Here is a 12,840-nt window from a genome sequence, read left to right as displayed (position 1 = left end):
TGATATGGATGGTCAGATGAAAGATACCAAAATGTCGTCTTCACTCTTATTTTAGAGCTCTACCAAGGTCTAACAAGCCATCCCTCTGTTACCTCTCTAGTATATTATAAGAGAGAAGGTGGAGTGACAAGAGATAAATACATTGATAATAACACAGTAATAATTGATAGTAAAAGAGGTCAAAAACAATAACTGTGTAAAATACCCAAGATCGTATCAGCCTGGTGTCATTTCTGTATGGGCCGAACGACTTTGCACATCCCAGTATTCCTTAGGAAAAGTCTGAATTACAGCCGCGGGGAATATTGATGGTAACAAGGACGACCTGTAGTCACAGAACAAAACAAAACAGTGACTTCATTTGCACTGTAATTCGAAGAGCAGGAAATACGTGATTAATTTTTGAAAGCTTGGATGCTAGATCATAATTCCCAACTCTCTCCATTCCTCCCCAACAGAGAAGTGACTGGAAATCCACACACAGGGCAGCAGAACCTACCCTCCCCGCTCTGGGCTCAACCACGTGGCTTGCTTTGGCCAATAGCAGGTAAGAAGATGTGCCAACACCATATCCAAGCAAATGCTTTGAGCAATAGTCAAGTGGCTCCTGTCCTGACAACGTCATGAGGATGGCTCTTCTCACACAGGGGCTGTTATCTGAGCCTGAGTCATGGAGTGAGAAGACATGGGAGGGGAGCCTTGGCCTAAAGCAGGGCAAAGCCACCACCTCCCACAGCTCCATGGAACCAGGGAGACATAACCCTTTTCTATAAACCACTGAGCTTTCGGGGTCCTTGTTTAACTTCAACGAGCTTTAAGACAGCTCCTTTTTTGTTTTGCTTCTTGTAAGTTTGAGCCTTTCGATGGTTAAATCAAGGTATCATGGAAATTCTCCTATTCGAGACCTTCATTCCCCCTGCTGTGAAGGATAATTGAAGTATTACTGCAAGTAGCCTCAGTGAAAATTGCCCTTGAGATGGTGAAAAAATTGCCCCAAGCAGCCAAGTGCAATATATTAACCAGACTGTGCCTTGTCCACCCGGCAGCCAGGAAGCAGGCCTGTAGGAGGACTCGCAGGGTGTGTCTCCTTGGAGCTGGGGGAGCAAGCTTGCTTGGGGGGTGTGGTCTCAGTGGATGGAATTCCATGGACTGGTGATATTGAGGATGATGTCATTAGGGCGTGGGTTAAGGACAGCTGGCAGCCACCTGCCCTGTTTTTCGAAAACTTCAGAGATGGAGGGGTTGGATTTCTGGGATCACAGGCAAAAAAAGAGAAAGTCAAGTTCAGCCTTCTTTCTGTCCCTGGAAAACGAAGCACCCCAGTACTAAGTCGGAGCCTGAGAATGACCGGCTGCGTGACTATGCACAAATTATTTCACCTTCTGCCTGGCCACCAAGGATTAATTAGTCATCACTGCTTGTCTCGCTAAATACACAATGCTAAATACAAATAGAGGAGACCCTCGAATCCAGGGAGCTGTGACTCGTGGTCCTGAATATTCATGTTGAACCACGCCGTCCACTCTCACCCAGCAACGACTCTTTGTTTTATGGAGCTCAGAGGGGTCCCCTTCTGTCTGTAAGGTGAAAGGGGGGCTGTATGTGGTGTGTGGCTGCAATACTGATGCTCTGTTTTGTCGCCCTGGGGAGATCCTGGGAGACGCAGTGGCAGATGCCTGGAAACACCGGCAACACCTGAAGCCCGTTTTTGCCCACACACACAAAAAAATCTCTCCCCATTCATCTTGCCAGTTTGAAATTCTTTTGGCATACAAGATCTTTTAAAGTGAAAATGCATTCAAGGGAAAATACAAAGAGCAATTATGAACAAAGACGCTGGTGTGGAGTCGTCCTAGTTCTGCCCCTTGCTGTGCGATCTTGGACAGATCCCTGAACTTGGACAGATTCTGAATTTCAGTTTCCTCATTTAAAAAAAGAAAATGAGTAATAGGAGTTCCTCCTTTGTAGATGTGTAGCTGGGGTAAAGTGAGTTAGTGAGTAAGAAGGGTTTCACACACAGTACGCACAATGATGTTGGAGAAATTGTGATTTCCTGATACTGGGTAGAGTCTTGTCCACCTCTTGGAAACAGGAAATTTGGAGACCCGAGAGAGCAAAATTAAAAAACAGCGGTGACGAAGTTGGGGAAGTGAAGGGGGAAGTGGGGCAGTAATGTCTGAGGAATGGAGGTAGGTGATAAGATGGGCTGAGGGGGCAGGGGACCAGAAGCAGAGCGGTCAGAGAGGACAAAGACACACCCTCCTCAGTCGTGCTTGGTGGTGACAGCGGAGTTCACGTGGTGCTGAAAGTTACTCAGCAGGCTCCAACATTCTTTCTCCCCCTCACCCGGAAAAACTCCACACATCACTCTCTGCAGCTGTGGGAAGTTACAGCTGCAAGAATCGAGCTAGAGTAGTTTGGAAGAGTGCAAACTTGACCTTGGCGGTTTCCTCCCGCTGTGCCTTGTCCTGTTAGTTCCGTCCAGCCATTCCAGCTCACTTTGTGTGACTCCATCTCCCACTCTACGCCTTCCCAGCGTGGGATGGCATCGTGCACATTTTGGATCATACTGTTTAATTAATCAACGTTTGTTTTCTACTGCAACTGTTTTTGTCTGCCAGTGTCTCAAAGGGGAGGTGATAGATGGAGGTGATGAGTCCAGAGGCGGTGATGGGCAGACAAAGATATACAGAATTGAAAAACCGAGGAGGGGCTTCATTAAAGCGAAAACCAAGTAATGCTCTGCCTCCTTAATCTCTGGTAATAATTTACCTTAGGACGGGTAAACCTGTCTGTGCACAGCAATCGTACATTAAACACAGAGAGCTTCAGCGTTGCTCGGGGCCACTGTCAGATTCCAGTAATTCACGTGCATCCAAGATTGGAGACACCTTACTCCTCCGGACATTGAAGGAGAATATGTAGAAAGGAACCCTCAACGGTCATTTGAAAGCAACCCTAAAGCATATTTCTGCGCATTTGCTGAAGGCACTTTAATGCTCTCCAGTGGAAAACCCCTTCAGTTACTGATGCCAGTTAAGACGGAGTGTGTTGGAATGTTTGCCTTCTCAGCAGTTCTGCAAAAGATGGTCTTCCGAAATAGCCAGTCAGCTTTGAAATAATTGGCTGTGTCAATAGCCCCATCTTGTAAATGCTTAGCTGCCTCAGTCAATGCAAAAGTCTGAGAAATCACCTTTCATGGGGACCAGCAGTTAGCGTAATGGCTATGTCGCTGGACTCCCATGTAGTCGACCGCGGTTCACATCCCGAACCAGTGGCTTAAAACTCATGCCAGGCGCGTGTGCGTGCGTGCCCAAGATCCTGAGAGGAGAATGGAGGAGAAGAGATTGTGGCGTGGCCATGCCCCCTGGGGGGTGGTTTCTCACTTTCTGTCTCTCTGTCTCTCTCTCTCTGTCTGGTGAGCACGCGCCCTATAGCAAAAACCTCTCCAAAAAAATTTTTAAAAAAAGAAATCACCTTTCATGAAAGAGCTGAAGCCTGTGCTTGGCCTGTCCTTTCTTTCCTGCAGTAGTGTTTGTTGATTGATTACTGTGCTCTGGATGAGAGCCATCAGCATCACCTGGGAACTTGGTGGAAATGGAAATGTGGTTCCTTGGGCCCCGCCCCCAGAATTGGAACCGCAGGAGTAAGTAACAAGACCCCTAGGTGATTCTGATGTACCCCTGCTCTATTTCTCAGTCAGAGCTCCTGCAGAATGGTGGCCTGGTGGTTCTTCCCTTGCAGTAGCTCTCCTGAAGTAACAAGTGTTCTGACACTGGGAGCCAAGTGTGGTGAAGAAGATGTTTCCTCTTGGAAGGAAAGCTTCCTCAAAATGTAACTGCTGGAGAGAAATCAGTGACTAAGTTGCCAAGGAATGGAAAACAATCTAGCACTTGGGTTCGCCTTCTAGCCTGGATCTTCATTTTTCTTGTCTGGCTTTACTCTCCAGTAAGACTAATTAGCAATTTAACCATTCAATTTGGAGAGATTTCTGAGACTGATTTAATACAAACACAAAAGTGCTAGTACATAAGAAATTTTTCATAGCAAATATGGAAACCATTGATTTACTCTAGTCTAGTAGTCAAATCTCTTTGGCCAGATGCTTTCTTCCTATTTGTGTAACTACAGCTTAATAGGTGCTATTGATCCAATGCTGGTTACAGCCAATGCCCAAGTTCAGCAGAACTCCTTCCAACTCTCCCGTAATTTACCTCTAAGTCACTACACAGATATGTTTAATAAGAGATTTTGGAGTTAGATGAAAACAATCTTGAAATATTTAGAATATTTATTATATAGAAGAATACAGAGTTGTTTTGTGGGGCTCAGAAGATTAGTTCATAATGAAACATCTAGAAGAGAGAAAAAGGCTGTTTTTCAATAAAAAGGAAAATGTCGCTAATCAGCCATAAAAAAAAAAATGAGACCTGGACATTTGATACAAAATGGACAATATGGAAGATTTAATGCTAAGCGAAGCAAGACAGGCAGCCAAAGATGGGTATTCTATGTCCCCACACAATGTCTACCCCACACAGCAGAAACTGAAGGATCGGAAGTTATGGTAGCAGGGATGGCAACTGTAGATATGAAGAGACAGTGTGGGGGAGTGGTAATAAGGTGTCAGTAATAGGGAGTGGGAGGGAAAATACAAACATTTTTAATAGACACAAAAATGAAAAATTATTTGCTGACAATAATATATATGATAAGGTCTTTGACTCGACTAACATGCATTGTATTCATGCTGGGAAAAACCATGTTGTACATTGTAAAAATGTACAGTGATTAAATGTAAATTAGAAAGTAGAGGGGCGAGGACGCAATAATCTTACATGCCACCAGAAAGTAAACAGGTGGTTGAGGGTTGGATAATGGTGTAGGGCTAAAATGTAATGCTCCGTGAGGCCAACCTTCATGGGAAGGTTCTGTGTTCGTACCCAGAGACCCTCCCTGAGTGTACTGGGCATGTGTGTTCCCGTGACCTGGGGCTGGCTGAACATGATGTCAAGACCCTATTGAGGGTACATGCTGTCTCTCTTCCTGTGTGTGTCTCTCTCACACACACACATTCATGTAAGAAATAAACCACCACCACCACGACAAAAACAGGTGGCCTAGTGAGTCCCCTGTTACTTAGGAGGGACATTTTTCATTTATGCTCTGGAGAAGTTTTATCCATCAGCCAAGGGTTGATGTAGGTGAACTTTAAGATCCCCCTTCAAATCAGAGCTTTATGATGCTGTTTCTAGACTGTCTCCTTCACTTTAACTCTCTGAAGTGGAGATTGCAAACCTCCTTTCTCATATATGACGTGTTCCATGAAACAGTGTTCCAGTGAGGAAAAGCAAACTACCTTTCTGTTGGTGTTGCTTTTTGCTGATTTCGCAAAACAGTGTATGATCATTGAAATACTTTCTTTTCTATGTGTTTTAATGAAGATATATAAAATGTATATAGATGGGGGCCAGCAGGTGTCATGGTGGTTGAGGTACTCGACTCCCATATGGCTGACTGGAGTTCAAATCCCGGACCCAGTGGCTTGAAAATCACAGCAAATAAATAGATAAAATGTACAAGTAAGTGTTAAAAATTATATAGAAAAGTTTTTCTGTATGCAGGGGATTCTGAAATAGAGGATCAGGAACATATCACACCCAATCCTTTGTAGAGGGGAACTTAAAAAGGTTTTTTGGAAAATTTCATTTTGGTCCAAAACTTTTTTTAAAAAGATTATTTTATTGAACTTCATTTATTTATTTACTTACTTATTTAATTTGACCAGGAGGGAAAGAGGGGGGAGAGAGAGGGAAAGTGAGAAACAAGTCACCAGGTCCTGGACTCGAACCACAGTCAGTCATTTGGGAGTCCAATGCCCTTAACCACCATGCCACCTGCTGGCCCATTGTAAAAATTTTCAAAAATGTATGCATAGTTTTCTATGAATTCATTGAGGATGCTTCATATTTCCATTTTTACTGAAACTAAATACAATTCAAATAGAAAGAAAAGGTTGAGGGAAAACAAATAAAAACATCCAGAGATCCTCCAGGGCTGGAGGTTTTCGTAGCCTTGGTAAACTTTTTAGGCAGACAGACTAGTAACTGTGAGAATCCACCTCTATTAATGATGACAATTTTTTACTTTTTAGGTTTTTGCCATAATGCCACTTGCCAGAGAGGAGAGAGACAGAGCGAGGGAAAGTAAGAAGTCACCCCTTCAGAGAGGATGACTATGCCTCAGTCCTTTCTCCATTCTCCTCCTGGGATTTTGGGCATGCGTGCACACACTCCTGGCTTGCTTTTCAAGCCACCAGGTTTGGGTCTGAACCACCATCAGCCATGTGGGAATCCAGCTGCCTTACCCACCACACCACCTGTTGGTCCCAGCCTTATATTTTGAAGTTGTCAAATGTTCTTTACACATTTCCATAATGTTTCAGTATTACAAGTCAAGGGAATGACTTATTTGAGAGTCACGACTTCATGAAACATTTTCTAAACAAGCCAAGCTCCTCGCTCTTTATACTTAAAAACTAGTTTCTGTGCTTTGCGAATTTGTCCATCCGTGGTGACTGGTGGTGAAGGGTCCTGATGACCGTCCCCCATTTTTATATGCAAATTTTATATAGAAGCCCAACCCAGGTAATAGAGCATTCTTTATTTTTGTTTTTCCTTCATTAATAAGCAGCATGATCTATCTTTTTATACATAACGTTTTAATAATCTTCCAAATATCACTGAAGATTGCTCTCCTTTTGCCAATTCACATACTACCATCAGCCTGATCCTGTTGTATTGTAATCTAATATCGCATCAGGTTTTAATAAACCTCCTTTTAGTGGCACACATGTGCTTAAGACTTCATGGAAACCAAATCAGTAGAAAGAAGGGATTACTTTAGATGACTTTGAAATATGCATTGTTTGAAATGGCCTCTGGTGACCAGCTTTCATGAATGGCTGGTTTTACTTGCGGGGCACATCGTCTGGTTTAATTATATCAGCACTTTGTGTGACAAGTGCTGTTCTTGTGTGTACCGAGAAACGGAGGTTTAAAACAAAGTAGTCAGTGAGAAAATAAATTCTGGAAGTGGCACTCCATTGCGTATGTTTAGTCTAGCTATAAGAACTAGTTCACTTGTAAACATCTATTTATAAAGGTAGTCCCGTAAAAATAAACCTAAATTTGTCCCAAATATGCATTGATATCGGTCATAATCTGAGCCTTTTCAGGAAGATGTGTCTTGCTAAGACCAATAGCAGTGCAGGCTGCTAGTACAGATCTTATATTTTTCTTTATATAAATGGTTAGTTTAAGCTTCATAATATTGACTTTTTTAACCATAGAGTACAATGTTCATTTTGCTTTAGTTAAAGGATTTCTCAACTTCTACCAAGACAGTAAACTAAGGAGTAGAATTTTAGGCATAATATCACTATAGGACTTTGGTACAAGCAGCATCGTTTGAATTTGTAACCATTAGTGTTTATGGTCTTAAAAATCTCCTGCTATATCTCTTTAGGTGCTAATTTACCTAAAGACACAGATAAATAACTCTACGTGCAGATAGTGATTTCAGGTCGATGAATTTCATTGGGCAAGAATATTATAAGGTGGGTGTCCATCAAAACAGACAATTTGTTGTATGCTTCATGGCTAAGATGAATGAATGAATTTTCCTAAAGAGTCCTCTTACTTACTCAATTAATATCACTGTGATGGTATTTTCCATGACCATAGACCTTCGTTAACCAGAAATTTAAGTAGAGTTGCTCTTTGCACTTGATAAATGTAAAGGTATGCTCGTTATTCACTGGGAGATGAGTACATCCTAAAAGGAGATCCAATAATTAAAAATAGCACAGGGGTTTAGGTACATGTTGAAAACAATCTTGTCATTCAACAGCTAAGAACTATATATAACCAACCGTACAAAACATCTCAACGCAATATTTCCCAGTACAGCTTGGGTGAGAGGAGGATTTCTGAAATATAAACACATGAGCTAGTCTGAACTTTAAGATATCCTTGAAAATGTCTCGAGGGAAGGTGTTGACTTTAATATGGATATTTGGTTTTCTTTTTTAAAGTTTTGCCTGTAAGTAATAAATTTGGAAAAAAACACAGCTAACCTCTGTAATTTTCCTTGAGCTAGGAACTAGAGCAAGGAACTAGAATTCTCTTTTGTTGTCTTTTGAAATGCACGTGTTCATCCTTCACACAGTCTATTTCCTAAGGCTTCCTTTCTTGCTCATCACTCTGTGAAGCCAGCAGGAGTCCAGAAAGGAACTTCTGTCTCCACTCTGCTGTGAGAACCCCTTAGCAAAAGTTAAAGAGCTTTATATTGGCGATGAGCTTGGTGGTATAGAAAGTGGCCAGCGGGATTCTCCTGACTGGCTTCATTGATACAGTACGATCAGTTTCTCTTTCCTACAGAGTTTGATTACAGTATTTGGAATCCTGTTGACTTTGAAATATATCATTAAGTTAAAAATCTATTTGTGCAAAAAAATTTTCTTCATCCTAAATGTGTCTTTAATATAAATGTGGGTTGGGGCTAGCAGGTGGTGTAGAGGTTAAGGCAGCTGGATTCCACATGACTGACTACACGGTTTAAATTCTGAACACAGGGGTGCTTGAAAATCATGCCAGGTGCATGTGTGTGCATGTCCAAAATCCTGAGAGGAGAATGGAGGAAAAAGGGTTGCAGTGTGGCCATCCCTCCAAGGGATGATTTCTCACTTTCTCTCCCCTCTCTCTCTCTCTCTCTCTCTCTCTCTCTCTCTCTCTCTTTCTCTCTCTCTGTCTCTCTCTGATGAGCACATGCTATGTAGCAAAAATAAATGAATAAATACATACATACATTTGGTTTGTGTCAGCTTATGTATTTAGCGAGACAGAGCAAGTTAAAACATGTCTGCAAAATCCCCCAGTCTGTTAAAAGTACATTTTTAAGGCTCGAGAACAATTGAACTTTGAGCTGCAAAAAAAGACTGTTTTTTTATTGCTAGAGATATGTCTGTGTATGTGTCTTTATACATTTATCTTAAGTATGTGTGCATGTGAATGTGTGTGTGTATCTGTGCACGCGCACGCGCACATATAGAGACAAAGAGAGGGAAATATGTAAAGTACAGTTGTCCTATATAATCCAAGAGGGATTGGTTCTAGGATGATTCCTCTCCCTCACCACCAAAATCTGTGGATACTCAAGCCCCTTACATAAAATGGTGTATGATCTGTATGTAACCTACACATATCCTCTAGTATACTTTTTTAAAGAGTTATTTATTCAGTTTTATTTATTATTCTTTAAAAAAAAAAAAATTGACCAGAGAGAGAAAGAAAGAAAGAAAGTGAAAAAATAAACTGCCAGGTCCAGGACTTGAACTGCAGTCATCCATGTGGGAGTCCAGTACCTCAATTGCTACGCCACCTGCTGGCCTTCCTCTATTATACTTTAAATGATCTCTAAGATTACTTTTGATGCCTAATGCAATGTAAATGTTATGTAAATAGATGTTATGCTGTATTGTGTTTCTCCCTTTGTATCATTATTATTATTATTATTTTAATTTGCTAGGGGACATGTGTGCTCACCAGAGAGAAACAGAGAGGAAATGTGAGAAATTACCCAGTATGGGGGATAGCCATGCTGCGGTCCCTTCTCTTCCATTCTCCTTTCAGGATTTCGGGCAAGCACCCATACATGCCTGGCATATTTTTCAGGTCACTGGGAGCAGGACTGGAACAGCACAGTCAGCTATGTGAGATCCAGTGCCTCGAACACCGCTAGCTGACCTTACTTGATTCTCATTACTCAGCTCCTGTCTATTCTCCTCCTCCGTGAGAACACCGAGAGAAAACCTAGAAAACTTAAATTTACTTATTTCCCTTTTTATAATGCAGCAGATTGTTGAGGGGAAACAAAACAAAACATGTAAAAACCAAATAAAAAAATAAAAATAACATCTGTCCCTTTCCCTCACTATATCCCAGGGGTAACCAACACTCAACAGTTTTGTAAATAGATGATTTTCAGGGTTCTTTCCAATTTCGGGATTCACTATTGAGAGAGTAGGTTTAAAGAGCAGGAAGGGGAATAGGGAATGAAAACAATGAAGTGAGAGTTCACCAGTTAGCCAAGTATTCCCCAGAGGTGTTCCAGCAGAAACGCACTCCTCCCAGCTGACATTGTGTGTGGGCAAAGGATGTTTTATGAGAGGGGTATAGAAACGTCGCTGCACCAGAAGGAGATTGCTGTCAATTTTCTTTACATGGGGTTGTAATAAGTTAGATCTGGAAACAGATTTTCCCAGGATTAACAGTAGATGAACTTTGGCAGCTATGGGGTTGTTGAAAGGAGAACTTTGCTCCTTTATGGTTTTCCGTAGATCATAAATATAAAATAGAACATCCTGAAGTCTTCCTCTAAGAAAAAGGGGTGATGTTTGGAAGACTCAAAAACCAAAACTAAGGGGGACAGGCCGTGTCATCTGACCCTAAAAGCATGAGCATGTAGGTTAGCAGTGGGGCGTGGGAGGGTGGGATGCAGGTGCGTCTGACACAGGCCTAATCCTGTTTTGCTTTACTCTAACGAGCATCAGGCCATCCTCCTACTCCATCCCTGCCGTTTCGGTGGGTTATGGTGGCCCTTTTCTCTGGCCTATCTGTGGGGCTGCTTCACTTTGCACTAGAAGCAGTTCTTCTGCCCCATCCCAGAGGTTTGCTGTACTGACCTTATGCCTTCCACACATGAGATGTGTGAACATTAATTTGTAAAATCACGTTATCTCTGGTTAAATAAAACCAGAAGCGTAGAATGTCAGACCAGCAAGGGACGTGGAAGTGGATCCCACATGGCCAGCTTCACAGTTCAAGTTGCATACCTGGTGGCTTGAGAATCATGCCAGGTGTGTGTGTGTGTGTGTGTGTGTGTGTGTGTGTGTGCCCAAAATCCTGAGAAGAGAGTGCAGAAGGAATCGCAGCGTGGCCATCCCCCCGGGAGTGATTTCTCACTTTCTCTCTGCTTTCTCTCTCTCTGGCTAGGGCACCTGCCCTATAGCAAACAAACAACAAATAGAACACACACGATGTCATGTAAATCAAGTCAAGTTATGTCAGATCAGTCAACGTAAATGCTTATGACCAGGCATTTAGAACTGAGGACAGTTCTAAGACTTTAAGGGAAAAAAGTAAATGAGAAGCTTTAAAACACACACACACACAAATTATTTATTTCACTTTATTTATTATTAAACTGTATGTGAAACATTCTTTATTCATACTAAAACAATATTCATACTAAAACAAAAGCAATTTACCCACATTGCTCTTACACCATTGGTGCCTATGACCACAAAGTGAAAAAAGCTTATCATGTGTCAATATTCCTATTAAAATAGTCCTGAGGGCCAGCCCCATGGCTTTGTGGTCAAGGGAGCTAGTTTCCACATAGCCAACCATGGTTCAAATCCAGCCCCAGTGGCATGCAAACCATGCTGGGTATGTGTACATATATACCCCAAATGCTGACAGGCTGGAGAAACGCAAGAGAAGGCACTGCAGGGAGGCCACGCTGCATGGGGAGTGCTTTCTCCCTCTCTCTCTTAGTCTGTCTCTCTCTGACAAGTGCACATACACCTCTGACAGTTTAAAAAATTCTGGCCTTGTGGACCCCTATAAGGGGTTCAGTATGCTCCAGAAGCCCCAGCCTCCACTTGGAAAACCGTTGCTGTGGACGAAAGCGGGGTCGTTTGGCATATTGACTGCCAACCTTTTTAACTGCCCAGACTGGGGTGGGGGACCTTGATGAAACAAACAAACAAAAAATATCCCCTTAAACCTACTGGTGCTAAGAGGGCTTCAGTTCCGTTGGGGATATTGTTAGACAACATATGTGAACTAATCTTTCCATCCAGTTGGCTTGAACTCTTCCCAGTCTTTTTATTTTTTTCTTTCTCTTTTATCTGTGACTTGAAACATTTAATGCCACATTTCTAGTTTGGCTTGACTGCCCTAAACAAAGTCCTGTAGACTTTCCACACCAAATGACCATCACTACAATCAGTGTTTTCATTCTACGGCCCGCAGAAAAGCCACTTGTTTTCTAGTTCTGATCTGTGAGTACAAGACCGTCCCTCAAGCTCGCTTTCCATGTGTGAGAAAAGCCTCCTTTTACATTTCCTCCATTTTCTCCTATTTCTCAAGACAAATTGTCAGTCTCTAGGGACATTTGTTGACCACCGCGAAGTATCCAATTCAAACATTGCATCCTTGTCTCCTCTGTCAAGTTGTGCGTTTTGTCTGTCAGGTTTTTTTTTTTTTTTTTTCTTCCTTCTTTTCCTTCTGGAGCTGGACACCAGGCAGTGAGAGGATGACAGGTTTTAAAAGGTCATTTTTCAATAAAGAATTGTCTGTGCCGTTTTTCAGAGCAATATGCTTTTGTGTGTTAGTGAAGGGGAGTGGGGTAAACGCTAGAAAGCGCATGCCAGCCAGACCTGTCTGGACGTTCAGCTTTCCTCACCGCTCAGTGACGGTGCTCTTCCATAGGAATTCTGGGAACTGCCAGTAACCTGTGGGGTGGAGGGGTGCGAGGGGAGAAGTTGGCCAGAGGCTACGAAGTTTCAGTTAAACAGCAGAAACAAGCTTTCAGGATCTATTGAACAGCAAGGTGACCCCAGAGTTAGTAATAATTTATATTTCAGAATGGCTAAAAGAATAGAAGTGAAGTGTTCTCACTCTAAAAGTGTGGTAAATATGTGAGGCAGCAGGTATGTTAATTTGCCTGATAGAATCGTTCCATAATGTCTGTGAGTATATACATATATATATA

At 42.2% G+C, this 12,840-nt stretch overlaps 1 protein-coding gene across 3 annotated transcripts in view; it reads left to right on the top strand.

Annotated features, from left to right (window-relative positions):
* The first annotated feature begins 458 nt into the window (after nt 1–458).
* SULF1 (sulfatase 1) overlaps nt 459–12,840 on the top strand; it is a 130,867-nt gene continuing 118,485 nt past the window's right edge. For all 3 annotated transcript variants that reach the window (XM_006165746.3, XM_006165745.3, XM_014583069.2), the window contains exon 1: nt 459–547. The gene's annotated coding sequence lies outside the window, so the exon portion shown is untranslated. The remainder of the gene's footprint in view (nt 548–12,840) is intronic.

This window comes from Tupaia chinensis, unplaced genomic scaffold (assembly GCF_000334495.1).
Source record: "Tupaia chinensis unplaced genomic scaffold, TupChi_1.0 Scaffold144017_1, whole genome shotgun sequence".
NCBI lineage: Eukaryota > Metazoa > Chordata > Mammalia > Scandentia > Tupaiidae > Tupaia > Tupaia belangeri.
Note: the sequence above shows the minus strand (reverse complement) of the source record. Positions and strands in the feature narration are given on the sequence as shown.